General features: G+C 39.7%; 1 protein-coding gene across 5 annotated transcripts in view; it reads right to left on the bottom strand.

Annotated features, from left to right (window-relative positions):
• The window catches only part of lrch2 (leucine-rich repeats and calponin homology (CH) domain containing 2), a 188,811-nt gene that overhangs the window by 112,166 nt on the left and 60,379 nt on the right, over positions 1-16,266 (bottom strand). The window lies entirely within an intron of this gene.

The raw sequence follows: 16,266 nt of genomic DNA, 5'->3' as shown, positions 1-16,266 counted from the left end.
ATCTATCCCCTTCATAATCTTATAAACCTCTATTAGATCCCCCCTCAGCCGACGTCTCTCAAGGGAAAACAGCCCAAGTTCGTTCAATCTTTCCTCGTAAGACAGCCCTTCCATACCAGGCAGCATCCTGGTAAATCTCCGCTGCACTCTCTCCAGGATCTCTACATCCTTCCGGTAGTACGGCGACCAGAACTGGACGCAGTACTCCAAGTGAGGCCTAACCAACGTTCTATACAACTGCAACATCAGACTCCTACTCTTATATTCTATACCTCTTCCTATGAAGGCTAACATACCATACGCTTTCCTCATCACATTCTGCACCTGCACCGACACCTTCAGGGACTTGTGCACTTGCACCCCCAGGTCTCTCCGCGTATCTATACTCCGGTAGACTGGTCATGTAGGCTAGATGGATTAGTCATGGTATATGCACAGGCCTGTGGGGATAAGGCAACAGGGTAGGGCCTGATAAAATATTAGGGAGGGTTGGTGTAGACCCAATGGGCTGAATGGCTTGAAAGCTGAAGGATGTCTGTTGTTTTTGGGAAGAAATAGTTGATGATACCAGTTTTGAAAAGGAGGAAGATAATGTGGAAGTTTAAACTATATCAAACAAACATGGGACAAAGATTTATTCAGTGGCCAGGAGTAAAAAGACTTGCAAAATATATATAATCACAATTATAAAGGATCCTAAAGTGCTTTACAGCCAATGAAGTGCTTTTAAAGTGAAGAGACTGCTGTAATGTAGGAAAAATGGCAACCAATCTGCATACAGTAAGCAACCACAAACAGTAATGTGATAATAGCTTTCAATGTGCTTTTGTGGCATTGAGAGGGGTCAGGACACCAGGAATAACTCCCCCTCTCTCCATGATCATGCCAAAGGATCTTTTGTGTCCACCCAAAGAGTCATACAGGCCATTGTCTGTCTCATCTGAAAGATGGCATCTCAGCGCTCCCCCAGTACTGAACTAGAGTTTCAGCCTTGAGCTTTTACAAAGAATCATCCGCGGCAGTGGCACACCAGTTAGCACTGCTATCTCACTGCCAGGGACCCGGCCTGGCCTTGAGTCATTATCTGTGTGGAGTTTGCACATTCTCCCCATGTTTGCGTGGGTCTCCTCCAGGTGCTCTGGTTTCCTCCCAAAATCCAAAGATGTGCAGGTTATGTTAATTGGCTATGCTAAAATGCCCCTTAGTGTCAGAAGGACTAGCTAGGGTAAATATGTCGGGTTACAGGGATAGGGCCTGGTGGGACTGCTGTCAATACAGACTCAAATGGGCCAAATGGCCTCCTTCTCAACTGTATGGGTTCTATGATTTGGACTTGAAACATCAGCTCTTTTCTCTCCTTACAGATGCTGCCAGACTTGCTGAGATTTTCCAGCAGTTTCTTTTTTGGTTTCAAATTCCAGCATCCACAGTAATTTACGTTTATTATAGAGTATCAACATTTATCTTGGTGCTCAGGTTCTTGGGTAGGACTTGAACCAGTGAAGTAGAGTGCAGTAAATCAAACAGATAGACAATAAATTACACAGAATTGACAGCAGGGGTGGGGGAGCAAAAATGAGACAGGTGAAACTGCATGACAGCTGGGGAGAATGAGGAAGACAAGTAGTTGACAAAGGCAACTGCAGATGATCTCAAATTATTAAGAAGAAATTCCTGAGCTGTTTATAATCCACTGACAGGATCCATATCGAGGTAACCTGGGTTCTAAGACCTTTTGCTTATATGACCATTAAGTGGCAACAGAATTGCATACTTCTTTTTATATATACAAGGGCATGCCAGGATGCGCCACAAGTTATTTTTCCATTAATCTATGCAATTGCACGTACTTCCATGTGTATTTTTTTAATAGTTTAGAAGTCCAGCTCATACTCAATATAAAAATAGTAGTTTGTTGTTTAAATGATCTTTACCAGCAAATTGTATACATGTTTCCAAGTTGTCCCAAATTGATTAAATATAAATACAATGCTCACAGGATGTTTTAACCTTCTGGGATCACAAGTTTATTTCTCACACTCATCTTTGGGATGAAATGTAGAGAAGATACACCTGTATGTCAGAATTACCAGGAAAAAAGCCATTTTTATCAATGTGAAGCACCTTTGGGTACATGACAATACACAAATGTCAGTATAACTTAATAGGTCAGTGATCAGAATCAGACACATCAAGGTGAGCAATAGTAATCTTAGAAATCTCAAAATCACTGGTGCAGAAGACCATTCGGCCCATCGAGTCTGCACCAACAACAAACCCACCAGGCTCCATCTCTATAACTCCATATCTACCCTGCTAATACCCTGACAGTAAGGGGTCATTTAGCATGGCCAATCAATCTAACTCTCACAGCTTTGAACTGTGGGAGCGCCAGGAGGAAACCCATGCAGACACAAGGAGAATGTGCAAACTCCACACACACTGACTCGAGGCCAAAGTTGAATCCAGGTCCCTGATGCTGTGAGGCAGCAGTGAGAACCACTGTGCTGCCATACCACCCAAACTACTAAATTACCTCCAGTGCAAAGGTGGCTTGTAGTTCGTCAACACTCAGTGCAGTGCAAGCAGTCAGTAAAAGGATACAAATCCCCAAATGGATAACTGAAATACCTTGTGATCTTATGCAAACTGAGCTTTCCACAGTTTTTTTTTTACCTGAAATCTATTCTTGATCATTAGGAGGTAGCTGCCCAAGGAATAGAGCTTTGTACATGCACACAAAAATGCATGCACACAGTAAGTACAGTGCACGGTGCTCTTGTCCACTGTCTGGACTACATCTGCAGTCTAACTGTATCCTACCTTTAACTATGGAAAAGCCAAACCATAGCATGAGTGTTCAGTCAGAGGCACTGAAGCCTGCACCCGGGGCCATCACAAGGACAAAGCAGCAGTAAATCAAGTTCACAAAATTCCCAACTATCCAGTTTTAACAGTTTCATGTTACAAAAGAGGTCAAATTTCCGTTCAAGTTAAAAATTAAATGACCGTGAGCAAGGATGCGTGATTATTTTTGTGTGGCCTGCAAAACTACCACAATTTATAAGTATCAGTTAGAGTATGAAAGCTTTACCAATTTGAATGTGACTTGATGCATAAAGTGTTCACTCAAGGATTTTGTAAATAAGCAGAGATCTAATATTCTATAAACCCAAAAACATCCATTGTCACTGTTTACAAAAAAAAGGTTTCCTTGCCCAACACACATGATTTCTATTTCCACTAAAAATAAACAAATGGCAAGAATACTTCGATTGGAAACAGTCTTTAATATTTAACAAGCCATTTTCCAACCCAACACTGCAATCTGACCCAACAATATTTGGGGCCAATGTGTTTGGTATCACATCTGTGGGTTACTATGCCGCAAGTAATGCGCAGCTTTTGTAGTAGATCCTTGCCGCTGGATAGGCTGTCTTTTTACATAGCCCGTTTTCGTTCTATGAAGCATGTTCAGCACAATGACCTAATTTGGTATGACAGACATCTTTACTCCTGATGTACAAGATGACCTACATTTTTTAAAAATTACAATTTCATCGAAAGATACTTGCATTGAATATTTTGCAATCGTTATTAAAATTTTGAAAAGTCCATTTAAAAGCATGTTACTTGGACAGAAGAAATGTAATGGCCTCCCTTACCCCCAATTTAAATGCACACCTACACTGAAAACTAATAATTGCTGCTAAATAAACAAGAATTCCCATACTTCCCAAAATACCATTTAGAAAAAGCCTTCCACAAAACTTCCATTTATTAGATACCTGAAAAAATAATTCATGGCCAATTAAATGGAATCATAAAAAATTAGAACATCCAACTTCTCTGGATATAGAACAGGAGACAGCAACAGATTCACTCTTTACAAAATTAACCACGATGCTGTTAATTTGCAATGGCATTTGTTTTTACTTCTCAGCACAGGAGCAGCAGAGTTCTGCCCTCTACTTTCAAACTTAAGCAATCTCAGATTATGAAGTATTTACAGCACAGGAACAGAATAATCAGCAGCTCAACAAGTCTTCTTCTACCCTTCAAGTGTTAAACTAACTTTCTCTTAAATACAACTATGATTTTCACCTCAACTTCTAATGGTTCTGAGTTCTATATTTTAATAATTCCCTGGTTTCTCCAAAGATTTACAGTTTAAAGGCACAATGAAAGAATGAACGCTAAAATTTTACTGGGCTTAGCAGTGTTATGGAAAGAAAAAAATGTTACCCATCAATACATTAATTAATGTCTATATTACTCCCAACAATACCACTACTCCACTGTGTTAAGTCTTGAAATTATTTTCAAACAAATCCAAGCTGAAAAAGACAAACTCTCGAGATATACTATTGGACTGAAAAGAAAATTCAGGTGAAAATTTGATACACTGACAATTCATTGTAGGTCCATCTAGAATAATGATGACCCCGTAACTTCCTGTGTAATTGAATTTCTGTTGGCTGGATATGTGTGATGGAACAATTGAATGATAAATAAATGTACCTACAAATAGAAACAAAGTTGCTGGAAAAACTCAGCTGGTCTGACAACACCTGTGAAGAAAGTCATTTGTTTAGCACCTTATAATGTAGAAGTAAATCATCCCAAAGATCTTCACAGGAATAATCTGGAAATTATTTTCAAACATGAGAGATGTTGGAAGAGATGAGCAAATAGCCATTCATCATACAATGGCCATCTATACACTTACATTTTTCATTTACACCGCAGGGGCTGGAAGATTTGGGTCTAAGAGTTTTCCTGTTACTTGATCAAGTGAATCCTGTGTAAGTCTTATATTTTCTATAGCTATTTGCTAAATTGTATGAGAAAACAAATCACTTGGAATAACCAGGAATTTGTCTCCAAATTATTATTTCCTCCTCATAATACAAATACATATATATTAACCCTGTATATATCTTACTGATATTAATGTTTTATATTGCCATCTTTATAGGAACCTATTCAAGGGAGCATAATATTCAAAATAGAAGCCATTGTGCATACAGGAGTAATACATTTATTAAAAACAATTTGAAGTACCAGCTCCACAATAGCAAACAGTTGATTTTTTAATTGAAACAAGGGCCAAATATTTAATGGCCCAAAATTTAGTTAGCAGTGAACAAATGGCATTTGTTTATTACACTTACCCACATCATTTCAGTGGGCGATTTGATGTCAAACAGATTCTGGAGGTTTTATTTTTCATTCGCTCATATGTTGTGTACATCGCTGACAAAGCCAGTAATATTACCCATCAATAAGGCCCTAAAAAAGTCACCCAAATCTTTGTAGTGTCAGAACACCCAGTGTTGTTTGGGAGATTCAAGACATTGACCAATAATAGTGATGAAATATTAATATAGTTCCACACCAAGGTGATTGTATCTTGGAAGGGAACTTATAGGTGGTGGTATTGTTCCCATGTGCTTACTGCTCTCATCACTCAGTGGTGGAAGCGGTGGGTTTGGAAGGTTTGTTGAAGGAACTTTGGCAAGTCGCTACAATGCGTCTTGCAAAATGGTTCATGTTGCAACCACTGTGAATCAGTGGAGGTGAATGTTTAAAGATGATTGACAGTGTTCCAAAGTATTAGTTGTACTCAATTCATCCAGGCAATTGCAACATATTCATCAGACATCGGATGTGCATCTTGTAGATGAAAGCAGGCTTGAGAGTCAGACCAAAATTTTTTAACCGCAAAATTCACAAACTCTGATCTGCTCTTGATGCCACGTGTTAAGCGATTAGTCCAACTAAGTTCCCGGTCAATGATGATGCCCAGAATGTCACTGGTGGAAGAATTCAATAGCAGTTATGATATTGACTGTCAAGAGAGGTAGTTAGGTTCTCATTGCAGATGGTCACTGCTTAATGTACATGTTGCACAAATGTAACTTACCACATGATGTGGAGTTGCTGGCGTTGGACTGGGGTAGGCACAGTAAGTAGTCTCACAACATCAGATTAAAGCCCAACTTCACTCACCTGATGAAGGGGCAACACTCCAAAAGCTCAGGCTACCAAATAAACCTGTTGGACTTTAACCTGGTGTTGTGAGACTACTTACTGTGCTTGCCACTTATAGTTCAGGTTTAAATATCATGTGGGTCTTGTAGCACAAATGTGTGACCCGAGAAACTGCATCAGCAACATCCTGGGGTTGAGGTAATTAGGTTCCAGCAATGTAAACCATCATCTTTTGTGCTATGACTCCAACAATTGAGAACTAACTCCCAGATTCCCATGACTTTAATTTTGTTGGGTTGTTTGTTGTCACACTCCATCAAATGTTTCCTTGATGAAAAATTCATCTCAATTCAAATTCAGCTGATTTGTCCACATTTGGTCCAAAGCTTTAGTGTCTGGAGCCGAATAACGCTGACTGAAACCAAAGTGGGCAGTTAACTGCTGTGTTAGGGTCATTTGCTAGTGCTGTCAATGGCACCTTCTAATATTTTGTTTGCCAAATTGGATTGGTCTTGTGTTTTGTGGAAGGAACATATTTGGGTAATTTTCTATGTTGCCATCAGGTAGTGTTGTAGCTGTACTGGAAACAGCTTGGCTAGGGGCACTGTCATGCATGGGGTCCTGTGCTGTCATTTCACCTGATTGATTTCTCAATTTTGTACATGCCTGACGCTATTTCTAACATGTTCTCTAATATTGCTCATTGAAGCAGGGTTGTTCCAGCTTGATGGAGAGAGATATGTCAGGCCATGAGATTACAGATGAATGGAATACAATTTTGCTGCAGCTGGTGGTCCACGGTGTGTGTCATGAATTTCCAGTTTTGAGTTGCTAGATATGTTTTAAATCAATTCCATTCAGTGCTACAGAACACACTGGAAGATGTTCTCAGTGCAAAGATGGAACTTTGTCTCCACAAGGACTGTGCAATGGTGATGCTGACCATTACTACCATGGATTGATAAATCTTTAAAAGGTAGATCAAGCAGCTGGGATAAAGTAGCTTTCTCACTCTTTTTGGTTCTCTCACCACTTGCTCAGGCAGAATTTGGCATGTTCCCTTGATCACTCAGCCAAATTGATGAGTAATGACCTTACCAAGCCACTCAGTAATGAATGCTGAAGTCACCCTGCCCAGGATATATCCTTTGGCTTTTTCCCTCCTCAGTGTTGCTTCCATGTGGAAGTCAACATAGAGGTGTGCTGATGCATCAACTGAAAGGCATTGGTGGGTGACAATCTGAAGGAAGTTGTCTTGCCCATAATTGACTTGATTCATCTGTTTGAGCTTCCTCGTGTCCTCCCATTGACTATTATGCTTACTGCTAATTATGTATTAGATATTAATTTATTCATGAAATTACTGTATCAGGGCTGCTTTGGACTTGAAACGTATACATTCTGATAAACTTACTATTTCAAGCTGTGGGGAACTCCATTACCACACCTACTAAAAAACCATTATACGTGCTGCAGACATTGGAAACTGTATCCAATCCATACTGCTCCAAAGGTTTTACATAAAGAATGGACAAAGAGGAGAATGCGAAGATTGCTGTATATAAAATTTCAAGTGAATCCCCTTCTCTGCTTCCCCTCAGTAACTTGTCAAGTGCACAATTATGTTTGGGATGAGCATGTGATCAAATTTATAAATGTTTAAAGTATATCTTGTTTCTCCCCAGACATACTTGTGACTACTTCTACAGAGATAAACAATGTGTATTTCAAGTTAGTAACAACACATTATTAGCTGTTAGGTTTCCACATAGCAGGACCAGCAATCAGATAACACAGATTTAAGATAACTGGCAAAAGAATCAGGAAGGAGTTGAGGAGAATTTGTTTTACACAGGGAGCTATGATTTACAGTGCCTCGGGTTGCCAAGCCTCCCGTAATGGCAGGGAGTCTCCTGGAAACAGCAGTAACCCGCTTACTATTGAAAGGAATCTGGGAGATTTTAAAACTTTTTTCAAATAAATCAATTAACATGCCATAAAAATTAGCACTATTGTGGATGGCTCTGTACTGTGCTCATAAGTGTAGTTTCTTGTTTTTATCCCCACTAATTCTCACATGCAGTTGTAATGAAGAGCATACTTAAGTAATAGAACGGTGATTGTCATGTCTCTGGATAATTTTCTCAGGAGACTTGGAGGCTGCTCAGCAGCCAATCCTGACTGGCTGGCTGAGTACAGTAAGAGCAGGCAGGGGCATCAATGCATCTGCAGAAGGCAGGTGAGGTCAAAGTCCCAGGGATTATGGGTAGAATTTTCCCATCTCGGCTGCCATGGTACGGTGGCACAGTGGTTAGCACTGCTGCCTCACAGCACCAAAGACCAGGGTTCAATTCCCACTTAAGTCATTGTTTGTGTGCAGTTTGCGTGGGTTTCCTCTGGCTGCTCTTGTTTCTTCCTAAAGATGTGCGGGTTAGGTGAATTGGCCATGCTAAAATTCTCCCTCAGTGTACCCAAACAGGTGCTAGAGTTTGGCGACTAGAGTATTTTCACAGTAACTTACTTACAGAGTGAATGTAAGCTTACTTGTGACTACCAAATAAACTTTATTTTTATGTTCTGGAAGGACATGGACCATTTTTTGGATGAGCGCAGCCAAAAACTCCCATCCAGAATGTGGGCAGCAAATGTACAATGCCAGGAGGACAGTGCCATCAGAGGCTGGAGGGCAAAAACAGAGTTGGGTGCTTAGCAGTGCCCAGTGCTCAAAGGAAGTGTGCGTGCGTGTGCCATGGTTGGGGGGAATTGTAGACAGGAGTCTGAGCAACATTCGTGTATACATTTTTGGGATTCTGTGGCTTCTGCCAATATTTCCCGAAATATGTTCAGTTGGAGTTGAGAACCCTAGTACAGCCCTGTCTGCAAAGATGGTGGAAATAGATTCAGTTGTAACTTCTAAAAAGAAATGGATAAATTCTTGAAGAGGAAATAGTTTCAGGTCTATGGGGAAAAAGCATGGGACTAATTCAACATCTCTCTCAAAAAGTCTATACAGAAACAATGAGCCAAACAACTTGTGTGTTGTGGGAACACTGTTGAAAAAGTAATCCAACAGATAGTACACCAGATCTCTGCCCATTTTTAACACACCTGAATTTCTGCTAACATTATCACTCTACTCCAAATCAAGGCTGCCTGATGTGGGAAAGTTTGTTGAGAGATTCGGGGCAGCACTGCTGCCTCACAGCACCAGGGACCCAGGTTCAATTCCAGCCTCGGATCACTGTGTGGAGTTTGCACTTTCTTCCGGTGTCTGGGCAGGTTTCCTCCGGGTGCTCTGCTTTCTTCCCACAGTCCAGAGATGTGCAGGTTAGGTTGATTGGCCATGCAAAATTGACCGTAATGTCAGGGGACTAGAAGGATTACAGGAATAGAGCCTTCATGGGATTGTGGTCAGTACAGACTTGATGGGCCGAATGGCCTCCTTCTGTACTGTTGGGATTCTTATGATTCTACGAGATTCCCTTGAATTGAACGGACCCTGAAAAATGTGTCATGGTTAGTGTTCAGCCTGTTCCCACAATAGTTGTGTCAGAAGAAAGTTGTTCCAGTGAACAGCCTCAGCAGAAATATTCTAATATGTACTATGCTTGGATGGGAATTGGATTACTAATGATAGTTATTAGAAAATAATACACTCATCAGCCCATCTTCCAGTTCATGAACTAACACCATTCAACTGAACACTACTTTCAAATTACAATAGCTAACAAATCCTCTTCATTTTTTTTTCATATTATCTGCATGTACAACCTCTCGACTCTAAACTGTCCCGGTAGCACAGTAGAGCGGCGTGGTAGCAGTGGTTAGCACATTTGCCTCATAGCGCCAGGGACCTGGTTCAATTCCCGGCTTGGGCCACTGTCTGTGTGGAATTTGCACATTCTCCACATAGGTTTCCTCCAGGTATTCCGGTTTCCTCCCACAATTGAAAGACGTGCAGCATTGACCCGAAGACGCGCCAGACTGTGGCGACTGGAGGAATTTCACAGTAACTTCATTGTATTGTTAATGTAAACCTTATGACTAATAAATAAACTTTAAGTTTAAGGCCATATCTCTACAACAGTCATGCAAATATTATTGGGGATCAATTCATCTATTTACTTAAGCTACTTTAAATGTTTGAATGTCATTGCCCCAAAAGATCCCTTTTCCAAAAGGAATAGCTCCTGACTCATCAAGCACACAGCTTAGATGCTTAAAGATGCTTCAAGTTAGTTATCAGTTTGGCTGCCCTTTATCAGCTTCCAGTACCTTGAAGTACTGCAGAATTATACTCCAGATGCAACTGTATCATTGGCCTTGTATAAACACACAATGATCTCTTGGAATATGTTTTACTCCTCCACCTATACATTCCAAGATCCAATTAATTTGTTTTACTGTTGCTGCAAACTGGGCTGATTTCAGTCAACCATCCATGAATGTCTCAAGACTCTTGACAATATTGTTTCTTCTAGCCCAGAGACACACAACTTGGAATTCTGTTCATTTTCTTTACTAAGTTTTATTACTTTGCATTTGTCAGCATTTACTACTATTTACCAATGATCAGCTTCCCAAATTATCCTGGTCTATTCTCTATTATTTGGAAACTAATCTTTCCAGCTCTAAATCATATGTACTTGGAAAAGGAAACGGTCCTTGCAGCATGTACTAGTGACTTCCATGATGCATTTCTGTCAACTCTCCCGCACCCCCCCCCCACCTCAAACTCTCCACCACAGCTAATCTCTTTTCAGTCCGCAACAGAAGCTCGCCAGATTTTCCACATCTTTTCTTGTGGATATCAGGTGGCACAGTAACAAAAGTTTTGCTGAAAAGGATGTTCACAGTTTCAGTTGCAAGCAAGATCTGTCAAATCCCTCAAAGTCATCCTTCGTGAGCATTTATGATTCCATTATAAATAGCCAATGATGAAAATTTTCCCCTATGTTTATTTTATGAAGTTCAGCAGGCACAATATAGTTTAGCTGTACAAAAATAAACAATAGTTTTACAGAATAGCTTAGTCAAATAATCTCTCAAATATTTCTCAGCACAGTTAATTATATCCAGAGTCAATTTCACTATGTCAAACAACTGGCACAGCTTTATAATACCTTCAGGGTTGAAACTGAAAAAGTCTCTCACTTGAACATCAGTCACACAAGGTAGTTCCTGTGCATCTGCCTTCAAGCGAATTCTTTCATTTGATCTGCATCATTGAGCAGATGTTCCAAGTCATCCATGTGACACGATATACAGATCAGTAAAAGCAGATTTCCTATCACGGAGGAAATTTCATTTTTCAAAGATAATGGCAGACTGACCAATAGAAAATAAAAACTTTTGATACGATACTGGTAAAACATTGCATGGCAACACTTTATCTTTTAGTTGCTCCCCAACTGCTTGATACTTCCACTATTGTCAGTTAAGCCATGGACAAAAAGCAATCAACAGAAAGCAATCCTGTTTTCTCAACGTGTGGTCTTTTGCAATTTTACCCATTGAAAGGAGGCTTATTGTAAACAGTAGTTTTCAACAAAAATATTCTTTGTCATATTGTTTGAGCTGGCAAACCATTCTCTTGGCAGAGCAGATCGTTTTAGAAGCAATGTTATGCTTCATTATTTAGTTCTACAGAGAATACTTCTCAAAACAGGAACCAAAATGGATTACATTTGCACCAGAGTGTTAACAAGTATATCACTATCAGGTGGGAAATCTAACCTCAAAGCAGCAAAATGTTCCCAAGTTTTGTATTTTACTTTTCTGTATTCGAGGGTGCCGATAAAAGACAGCGATGTGTGGTCAATGCCCTTAAACTTGGTAAAAACTCTCATCAGGCTAGGCATCAAGAACATACACAAGCTGCATTTGGGAACTCTTGAAAGATCATGGTCATAAACCTACCCATTTTTATAATTAAAGGCTTTTCCCTCTAGTTCTGGAGGTCACAAGAAAAAGTCTATGAATCAGAAAATATAACATAGGACAAAAATTGAACAGCATCACAAATCACTGTTTAGCAAGTAATGCTGGTAACATCTTTTTCATTGGAGTTCAAATAATAAGTAATTCAGATCAGCAAAATAATAGTACAAAATATCGAACTCCTGCTCTCATCATTCCAATTCAGAAACTTAATTTGTTTAATTCATATATGTCAGAATGTTTTTTTGCAAAAAAAATGCCAAATTCAATCTCATCCAAAACTTAAAAACAGCCTCCAATTGCACACAGTTCCCTTCTTCTCTGGGGGTTTCAATTGTGCATTTCCTAATCGTGAATCATTGAGTCCAGGATCTTCATTCTCTGGCACTTTTAAAATGTTATCACCAGAATGTGTAAGCATGATTTTTACTTTTAGTGCAATATAATGCAAACAATGTTCCATGCATTTGGCAGTTTGGGCCTCAGGCACATGGATCAGAGGATACATAGCCCAACAGACTGCACACTGCAACCATAATTTGTCTTTGCATAGCCTGTACTACAGTAAGTACAATTTATCTTGAAGCTCTATTCCCATGCCTGAAACCACAATTGCAGTACATAGTATAGTACTGCCTATACTTTAGGCAAAAAAAGGAAAAAAAAAAATCACAAAAACTTAGAGTCAATAGAAAAAAAGCACTTTGTATTTATGTTCTGTTCATCAGGACTATCATTTAACAATGAGGACAAGTATATGGCTGGAAACAGGATATTTTCACCAAACAAAAAAATCCACAAAGAATTGATATGCAATAATTATAATGCCGAACCATCCTCTCTCTAATGAAACAAAAAAATTCAAAGAAGGTCCAGTTGGAAGTCAATCACCAATTAAAGTAATATTAAATTCCTACTTTTTCCTGTTTGAATGACATGAAATAAGTATATTTTCAAAATATAAAATCCTATTAAAAATCCAAATCTACAATCTGTTTGAGACAATAGAGCATTGCTCTACAAAAAAGATTGGAGCAAATTTTCTGGTTCCACCCACTGTACAAATCGTTGCAGGCAGGATGGACTATTTGATGGGTCTGTTGACCTTAGGTGGTACTTCCAGTCTCACGATGGGGGTGAACAGAAAATCCCCAAAATTGTTTCAATTTCCTGCTATTAACACAGATCTTTGATTTTAATACGATTTCTAAAGGAATTAGATTTCTTTCATGGTAGAGATATGGGATAAACAGCTGTCAGTTTCAAAGTTTGATGACGGAATAAACTTGCACGACTCTAGGTTAAATATAGCCGGCTAACTAATAGTTAATCCAAAATAACTACGCCCCAGTTCGTATCCACTCCATTCTACCCCAAACTTTCAGAATCATTCTCGCCCAATGGTGAGGAAATACAATCTGTAAACACCCTATGGGATCACCCCCACATCATTCACGTGCCACTTTGGACTGTTGGCTGGCCTTTCAGCCTGGAGTATGGTTGGGAAGTATTATGTTGCTTCCTGGTTCAGCACTGCTGGCACACACTAATTTCCAGCAGGGGGCACTAAGCAATGAGGAATGGAAACCACGGTTAAATCCTCACAATAAGCAATTTGACAAGTTAGTTTTCATATCTCAAAACAGCTCTGACATGTAAACAGCCTATTTTCACACACTGGATCCTTAAAAAAATCTTGTGAACAGGAGGTAACATGATAAACATTAACTGTTGAATATGAAACTGATTTACTGAAGTATTTGAAGTGGCCTTGCAAATAAACTCTGGTAATCCAAATCTTCATTTCAATTATAGGTTTACGGAACAGATTACCAACATATCCTTAACTTTCACGTACTTTTATAATTTACCAGAAGAACTAATCAATAAATATATTTGCTAACCATTAATAATAATCACCTAAGATTTAAAGGGGATTTGAGGAATAACTCTCACCCAGAGGGTGGTGGGAATTGGGAACTCAATGCCTGAAAGAGTGGTCGAGGCACAAATCTCACAACATTTAAGCATTTAGATGAGCACCTGAAATACCATTGTGTACAAGGATTGAAAGCTGGAAAACTGGATTAGAATGGATAGGTATTTAATGGTTAGCATAGACAATATGGGCTGCAGAGCCTCTTTCTGTGCTATAAAACTCTATCGCTGAAAACCTCCACCCTTGTAGCGGGGATTCTCTGGTACCACAAAGTAAATTCAGGTTTGGTTAGAAGGCCCAATTTCCGGTCTCACTTGCAGAATGATGGGCACAGGCGAGATTGGAGAATCCTGCCCATATGATTCTCTGCAAGTTTTAATCAAGAGGCACTAAACAGATGGAACTTGACAGTATGTACAACATTAGAACTGGGGACAGTAAATACTAGGGAATACTGACAAAACACAAGCAAAATGAAGTCCTCGCAAACGAACATGGCATTGTCATATGAAATTCAATACAGAAAAGAGAGAGGCAAATACAAAAGAAACATGAGCAGCACACCATATAGAACTGAGCCTGCTGCGCCATTCCCACAATCTTCAGCTTCAAATCAACTTGCCTGCCTGCTTCTCATATCCCTTGGTTCCTTTAGGGGTCAAAAGTCTCTCCACTCTGGCCTTGAATCAATTCAAAGATGGAGCATCCACAATCTTCCAGGGAAAAGAATTCCAAAGATTTACAATTCTCAATGCAGCAATTTTTCTTTCAGTCCCAAATGTTTGACCTCTTATACTGAGATTGTGCCCAGTGTTCTAGGTTCTCTAGTCTAGGAAAAACACCATTATCTCTCTTCCCTGTGTGGCTCTTTCAACTTAAAAAACAAGATGCAACAGATGCTGAAAAGCTGAAATTAAAACAAAATGCTGGAAATAGTCAGGACAGATAGCATGTGTGGAAAGAGAAACTAAGTTAATGTTTCAGGTCAATGAACTTCCTGATTATCCCTCCACAACTGGATCTTGAACTTCCTAACTCACAGAAAACAATCAGTAACTTAAGCAACAACGCCACCTCCATGATCATCTTCAAAACCAGTGCCCCACAAGGCTGTGTTCTCAGTGCATTATATTCCTTACACAGCTATGACTGTGTGGCCAAATTCCCCTCCAATTCGATTTTCAAGTTTGATGACACCACCGAAGTGGGTCGGATCTCAAACAATGAGTAGACAGAGTACAGTAACGAGATAGAGAATCTAGTGAACTGGTGCGGCAACAATAATCTCTTCCTCAAAATGTCAACAAAGCAAAGGAGATTGTCATCGACTTCAGGAAGTCGAAAAGTATGCCCTGATCTACATCAACGTGGATGAAGTAGAAAGGGTCAAGAGCTTCAAGTTTTTAGGTGTCCAGATCACCAAATTGTCCTGGTCCCCCCACCCCCATGCTAACACTAGAGTTAAGAAAGCCCGCCAATGCCTCTACCTTCTCAGAAGACTAAGGAAATTTGGCACATCAGCTATGACTCTCACTTTTACAGGTGCACCACAGAAAGTATACTTTCTGGTTGTATCACAGTTTGGTATGGCTCCTGCTCTGCCCAAGACCAGGAGGAACTACAAAAGGTTGTGAACGTAGCTCAATCCATCACGCAAACCAGCCTCCCATCCATTGACTCTGTCTACACTTGCCGCTGCCTCGGCAAAGTGGCCAGCCTAATTAGACACCCCACACCCCTCAGGCATTCTTTTCCATCTTCTTCCTTCGGGAAAAAGATACAAAAGTCTGAGGTCACTTACCAACTGACTCAAGGACAGTTTCTTCCCGACTGCTACCAGACTTTTGAATTGACCTACCTTGCACTAAGTTGATTTTTCTTGACACCCCAGCTATGACTGTAACACGACATTGAGTACTCTCTTGTTTTCTTCTCTATGAATGGTATGCTTTGTCTGTATAGCATGCAAGAAACAATACTATTCATTGTATCTTAATATGTGACAATAATAAATCAAATCAAACCAATGCGCCCCCCCCGCCCCCCCCCAACCTGAAGTGTATTAAAGAGATTACTAATTCACCCCAAAATAAGCAAAATAGTATGTTAGAATCTGAAACAAGATGATGCAGGAAAGTTTTAGCAGGTCTGCCAGCATCCATCAGGAGAGAAACAGTTAGTATTTTGAAACGAAAGACTCTTCGTCAGAACTGAAAAGGAGAATGTTAGAGTTATAGAAACTGCAACAAAATTTTTAACTTTTAAGAACAAATGACAGATAGTTGGGTGTGAAGGGAGTGCATCAAGGTGATGCACGCATGAAATATTTAAATAAAGGGAATTAACCCTGCTTTATTACATATACTAGGACTAAAATAGCTTTGTACCAACTT

The sequence above is a fragment of the Carcharhinus amblyrhynchos genome, chromosome 4, assembly GCF_965287045.1.
Source record: "Carcharhinus amblyrhynchos chromosome 4, sCarAmb.v2.hapA, whole genome shotgun sequence".
Classification (NCBI taxonomy): Eukaryota; Metazoa; Chordata; class Chondrichthyes; order Carcharhiniformes; family Carcharhinidae; genus Carcharhinus; species Carcharhinus amblyrhynchos.
The sequence above is the reverse complement of the archived record's forward strand: the minus strand, read 5'-3'. Positions and strand labels throughout refer to the sequence as shown.